The sequence below is a fragment of the Centruroides sculpturatus genome, unplaced genomic scaffold, assembly GCF_000671375.1.
Source record: "Centruroides sculpturatus isolate CEXI.00-Female unplaced genomic scaffold, Cexi_2.0 scaffold866, whole genome shotgun sequence".
NCBI lineage: Eukaryota > Metazoa > Arthropoda > Arachnida > Scorpiones > Buthidae > Centruroides > Centruroides sculpturatus.
Genome location: NW_019385250.1, coordinates 136,391 through 143,810, shown reverse-complemented (window position 1 = coordinate 143,810; position 7,420 = coordinate 136,391). Strand labels below are relative to the sequence as shown.

At 28.8% G+C, this 7,420-nt stretch overlaps 1 protein-coding gene across 1 annotated transcript in view; it reads right to left on the bottom strand.

Annotated features, from left to right (window-relative positions):
- Positions 1–756, bottom strand: part of LOC111636725 — a 31,592-nt gene extending 30,836 nt beyond the window's left edge. The window contains exon 1 of the mRNA XM_023382032.1: positions 619–756. The gene's annotated coding sequence lies outside the window, so the exon portion shown is untranslated. The remainder of the gene's footprint in view (positions 1–618) is intronic.
- Between the last annotated feature and the right edge of the window lie 6,664 nt (positions 757–7,420).

The following is a 7,420-nucleotide window of genomic DNA, read 5'->3' as shown; positions in this document are numbered from 1 at the left end:
TATACCAGTCGACCCCCCTATAACACTGTTGATTTTTCCGTTTTATATGAATTCCATGTTGTACGAGTCACTTAGATTTTACAAATACGTGAGCCGTTCACAGCCCGGTACACGTATTTGTAAAATATAAGTGACTCGTACAACATGGAATTCATATAAAACGGAATTATCAACAGTGTTATAGGGGGGTCGACTTGTATCTGTATTTCGTGTTCTTGATATAGCCTAAGTTATAAGCAATATTTGCCAAACTAAAGTCCAAATAATTCAAAATGTAATAAGAGTTAAGTTATAGTGTGTAAATAGATATTTTTCTTAATATCTACCTCACCATATTTATTTATTTATACATGAAGAGTAGCTCATGAATTCATGTGTATATGTCTTAAGACATTGTTTTGTAGTTCATCAGATAGAGGATTCGAATTCCACTCTAGTATGATTGTTTTGATTATCAAATTTTAATGGGGAAGTATTTCAAAGCTACCAGATTGATATGGAATATCAATTATTAAAAATAAATTACAGATTTAAATTTGGAACTATTAAAATGTCAAATCGATTAACTTCTCAAGACAATTTAAATACTTCTAATTGACTATAAAATAAAATACATACGATAAATTCTTCGAAAAATTGTTCTTGAAGAGCGTATCGACATTTATCACAATACCATTTATGCAAATCGATATCGAACGAGATAAATATAGGGATTATTGACCTATTAAATCTTCTCGAACTCATTATTAACGTTTATTTTTGTGTCTACATCACAATGTCTGGTATGTTTCCGCTATTGTAACTAACTACTGTATATATTATTCTTGTCGTGACTGAAAATATATATTTACAACTAGCCAATCATTTTTTAAATAATATCTGAATGCTCTGTGATTCGCTTGACTGAAACTACAAGACATGGACCCCACGCAAAATAAAAAAATAAAAAATTGTACAGTATACATATGAAAGATTGTTTTTGAATTTAAACTGTCTCCAGTTTAATATATTATCTAAATTATTTCTTAATATGCAAATAAATAAAGATCATTCCATTGTAGAAATAACTTTTTAGCATATTTTACGAAATAATTTTAATCATCTCTGAAACAAAATAAGATTCAAATATCTATAACATTTCCCTCTACATTCTGTGTTTAATCTAGTTTTATAATGAGAATTTATTTCTATACTTTGACTTAATATTGTTCATAAAATCTGCATTATAAAATGATAATTATAGAAATGAACTATGACCTTTTCAGGTCATTAAGCCCTTTTTTTGAGAGAAAGAGAGAAAGATTTTCAATTGAAACAATATCTTCAACTGCTATAAGAGTACGAATTGCGAATCACGAACGAAAAAACATCTGATTATAACAATCACACGTTTTACAACATATTAATTAAATTCTATGTACAATACTTTATCATGCAAAACAAGCTTATGATAATAATACCTTCTGACAGTTGATATGAAAAATGATAGTAAATAAAATAACTGGCACTATTATTCAAATAGTACAATTTATTGTTATTGATTTTCATTTTAAAATATTATTTTTAATGTATTGAATTTCATTTTTAACACATAATGTGATCCTGGGATTACATTATACTTTAAAAATACTTGTTTTTCTATAAATTTATATTATTGGGCTGCAATTTGAATTGAGACCAGATATGGGCAGGAAGACCAAATTAACTATATATGAACTTCCTACGCAAACTGAAATTTACGTTATTTCAATTCAAAAATTTTCCCCTGTAAGGAGTTAAATAGATAATGGCACGACTCCGTTGCTAACAGGAAAAATATAATGTACAGGGGTAAGACACTATTAATTTGAGATGGAGAACATATATTTTAAACTAAATAAATTTAAAATACGATTTTAAAAAATTGCAGCCCGGCATTGTGACGATCTCATAATAAATAATTGTATACATAACATTTATTTGAAGGGTTGGGATGTAAAATATGGTAAACTCTGTAATAAAAGTTTAGAGAAAATGCAAAAATGAACCGTCTTAAGAAGTTTTTCGTTTTATTCCAATCAGAATAAATTGCATGTTATAGTTAAAAAGTAAATAATATTTAAATTGTTCTAAATACAATGTAAATACATTGTTTTTTTATCTGTTAGCACGCATTATAAAGTATTAATGAAAATTGACACTTACCATCTCTTATACCCATAGACTACCATTTATTTCTAACTGTTTAATCCTTTCTTAGTATTGTGTTAATCTATATACTTATATTGTTTGATTTAGTTTGGTTTGATGAGATATGGTATCGCAACACATGAGTAATCTGGCAACGAAAAGTGCCTCCCAGGAAAACTCTTTATAGGAAACTGGCATCTATTTAGATATTAAACTCCTGAAGAAAACACAGAAAACCTCACTCGCCACCTCGCAATCGACTACCATTGTTCAGTAGTTTGATTATAAAGAGATATTTCAAGGTTTCCTGTGTATAAATATATATTAAACGCTTGACTAATTCATTATTGGTTACTACTGTATTTTTTACTGTATAGTATAGTACTTTTCAACAGCCTTACTTTCTAACAATATTCTTATTCACCCAGAATAATTTTTGTCGTTAATAATGTAAAACTTAATTAACAAAACTTCCTGTTTACAAGTTTGCTATTTGAATATTACCATTATATAATACAGCATAATAAGAATACTTAAGCTACTGATGATTCTATTATGTCCTTATACTTAAACCTAGGTATTCGTAGATTTCAATTAAGAACAGAATTTAATTTTGGAGGTAGAATTGATTGAGAATACTTTAAACATTAGCAGAATGAAGTTCTATGACAGAAACCAAAATTTCAGCTCTTAATTTCGGGTAGACGTGAACTTTCAACCCCTCTTCAGTGTTATAACTAGAATATTTTCCAGTCACGGATATTTTTCTTCAAATTATGAGTCATTCTCTAACAATTATTAGAGTTATCAGTCAGTATAAAATGGTTGAATGAATATGTTTATGTTCGATTTCTATTCGGATAAGAAAAATTCACATCGTAAATCAAAAATAATTTTTGAGTTATTTCTTATAGATTATTTTAAAAGAATAATTATTATTTCTATTTAAATAAATAAATAAATTACTACAAAACAAAGAAGTAAAACAGGGTTCATTCAAATCCTATTTATATCTAAGAAATTATTATTTTTTTCTTATTGTTACAAAAACTAAATATTTTACATGGAAAATTAATTAATAATACTACAGGATTGAATTAATTAAAATACAATAAGCTCATTTAAAAACCCCATGTATTGTCTTTATTAACGTTGAAAAGTACACGAGTTTGTGTTACTAATACATACTTTTTTTTATTATTAAAGATTCTAAAAATCAAAATTAGAGTATTTGAGACTTATAAAATTAATATGTAAATTTTAAATATCGTTACGAAGTTGAATTTTTTAACCACAAATAAATTAATAATTGTTTTTATAGGTTTATTATAAAACTACACACAAGATAAAGTAATTTAAGGAAATACTTTTAATATTGTTGTTGTTTCAAACAATTTCTCAATAGGAGAAATAAATTAATCCATTTTAATGGTGTTATTAAACACAACGTTTTTTCCTCAGTGATTAAAATTTTTAGTATTATAATTATTTTATTTTAAGTTAAAAGAGATAATTTCTTCTATTAGCTGTTTACTCGCTACATTTAATTACATAAAACAATGTAAAAATTCATTATGTATTTATGAATAATTAAGACATAGATCCTCCTTCCCTTATTACAATAGATTTTTTTATCCAAAGTAATAAGGTCATCTAGGGGGTTGGATAAGGTTTAATCATTTGAATATAATTTTACAAGACTTGAAAATAAGAGAGATCTTGATATACAATACATTTATATGTTTTACTCAAAAGGGTATAGACAATAATTTACGTTTTAAATAATTTTTCCTTATTGATTGAAGATTTGCCAAGAAAAAAAAGCAATATTTTACAAGTCTCGAATGTATAAGACCTTTCAAGGTTGCTTTTGTATAAGCAATATATTTGTTTGAACGCTTGAATAATTCGTTACAGGTCTGTTCATCCATACTTTTCAGGATTTATACTTTCCATTCATTCGTGTGTTAGAAGCTCTACATAGCTTACACCACAATTGGAAACGTTAAAATTCATTATCGCATAATTTTTCTGTAATTTCATTTTGTTTTCTATTCTTAAATCATCAATTTTATTGTTCTATCAAATAATTAATAAATATAGTATATTTACTAGTCACATTACTTTCACTTCTTCCCAGAAATACAATAGATGACTTAGCTGAAAAAGAATGAACATCAATCAATGCTCTAAGATTGATCACTTTTGAATGCTCTCTAATGGAATGTACTTTACAATATAAAGACATTAAATACAATAAAACCTTAAAGTAAAGTCGTGTGAATTTCAAAATCTGGACACTAATTACTTCTTGCGTTGTCCACTCGAGATGACAAGGTAAGTGTGATTTTCGCCGTTTGTTCATATATATTTTACCTTCTAAATGTGTAATTGCTACTGATATGTGTGCCCGATAAAACCTGCTTTTGTACGAAATCTTTGACTGTCCGTGTATTAGAAAACTAACCACATAACATAGCGTATACCATAGTGTAGAGAACCTTGTTGCAATGTGCTTTGGTCGATAATTATCGCAAGATTGAAGATAGATTTTTGTAAATCTTCCATAGAATAGTGCTCTCTTATGCGTGCTTCTTCTCTAAAAATGCTTAGACTAGAATAAACATAGGGAGAAAATCGAAAATATGGACAAATGTTCCCTTATCCTGCACTCTTATCGTCTCCCTTATCCAATGTTCTGTTAATGGACTCGACTGTATTATGAATAATACTATATATTTAAATGCTTTCTTATATATTGTTTTATATGTGATATAAATATAGCAAAATGTAATTTTTACGACAGCTGTTGATTTATAATTAACAAAATAAAGTACCTTCTAATACCATCTGAGCTACCACATTAAAATCTCGACAATACAGATACAAGACAGCTGGACAAACATTGCATAAGACATCCAATAGTATAGGAAGTACAACATTTAATAATTGCAGAAATCTAAACTCTTTGGTATACCTAAACTAAAAATTAATCTAATTATATGTTAAATAATGCAAAATTAGAAATATTACAGTCGACCCCCTATAACGTGTGAACGGCTCACGTATTTCTAAAATCTAAGTGACTCGTATAACATGGAATTCATATAAAACGGAATTATCAACAGTGTTATAGGGGGGTCGACTGTAATCCTAATAGTGTTTCCTAATAGTCAGTGGTTAAATTAAGTTTACGTAGAAAAAAAAACAAAGGCCAACCAACTACCAGTCATAAAAATAACAACATTAAAAGTATCGAAACGTATTTGATTGTATTTTTTTTAAAAAAATCAATGAATATTGTTTAATGATTCTTTTGATTTTTTCTATTGTTTTATAGTGTAAATACTTCCGAATTTCATCACAGGATGNACTGCATTTAACCGCACTAAGCGGTGCATTCCTGCAAAAAAGAAAGAAATAAAGAAAAAAAAAAGACTTGGAAGCATGCAAAACGATTAGAAAACTTCATATATTTAAAAATAATACTGTGAATATTGTAAACAAATAATAAACATTTTGCTTTGATTAAATTTTAAAGTATAAAACTTAGAATAAATTAAATAACACCCAAAGTATTGTCGTTAGCTTAAAGCATTGGACATGTTACTCAAGGACGTGAATTCGGTTCCCATCCGGGACAAAACTTTTTTTTTTCTCTTCCACCCCCAGGCTTTGGTTTATAACCGTACCCATATATAAAGCTTACACGATAAAAGTTTATACTTCGAGCGTTTATCCGTTTATTAATAGCTCGGCTTGTTGCAATTTCCTACAAACGAACCATTTAAATGATCCTACCTTTTAAAACGTAAACAACCCTTCCGCTTCTCACACTTACCTTTGTTTGTTATTGTTAAAGTTCGGATTACCACCGCAAGAGGCGCACTTACCGATAGATCTTGCTATTCTCATAATTTAATTAATTTGTGAAAAATAAATGATTGTATATTTTAATATAATAAATTAAATTAGACTATAATTTTTGAAATTAATTATTAATTCGTTGTAAAAATAGTAAATTTATGTAAATATTTTTTTTTAATAGAATTGTAGCTCAATTCAGTCATAATGCGTATTGTTTCTTCGCGTTCGATAAAAAATGTTTTAATGGATTAAATAATTTTAAAAATTATTTTTGCTAAAATGTATTGCATAAGAATTATCGATGCGCTATCACCACTTTGATTGAATTTCATAGTGCTTCTAACAAAAGATACTTCTTTAACCAGAATTGAATACAAATTTAAGAAAAAGTATGTGAGAAAGATCAAATGGCTATGTAAACTCAAGAAGCGTAGCACCTCCTTAACTAACCAGCTAATACGTTGGGATGCACTGGTTCCCCCGAAATGTCTACTGGAGGCCACAAAGAAAGGTCCATCTTATGCACCACACATTCCTCTCTCTCTTGAAAAGGTTATACCTGAAATGGAAAGAATAGTCGCTCCACTTAAGGATCCGGAAAAAGAGGCTCGCACATGGAAAGCAGCCTTGTGTGAGCTTTTTTGTGAGACATATATCATCAACTCGAAGAAATGGCTAACGGAAAACGATATAGTTCTAACCAGAGCGGATAAATCTAAATCTACGGTCATGATGAACAGAAAGACATACAACAATGAGGTCAACAAAGAAACTATGTGTACAATAGTGGACAGAAGTATACTGACCTCCACACACAAAAGAGTAATCAAGATAACCACGTACAAGCTGGTAAACCTGCTCTCCCCACTCAAACTGATAAAAACGACATCACACCAGTTATACCCAGACTCTTTGGTTTCGCTAAAACCCACAAAACAAGACACCAGTTACAGATAATCTTTACGATGAGTTCAAGGAGTGGGAGTGTGGTATATTTACAAAAATGTTATGCAATGCTAAAGCCTTTAAATAAACTGGGGTTGTTTGTTAAATACACGTATGTATGGATTAAACTACCAATAGTTTTTTTCTTTTTCTTTTTGTCAAATGGCAAAAAACATGCCCCAACAATAAATTATAAAAATTATCAACAGATGGCAATACCTATCTTACTAACACGTTTAGTTCATTAATTAATAATTAGAATATGAATAGACTGTACCAGTCGACCCCCCTATAACACTGTTGATTTTTCCGTTTTATATGAATTCCATGTTGTACGAGTCACTTAGATTTTACAAATACGTGAGCCGTTCACAGCCCGGTACACGTATTTGTAAAATATAAGTGACTCGTACAACATGGAATTCATATAAAACGGAAT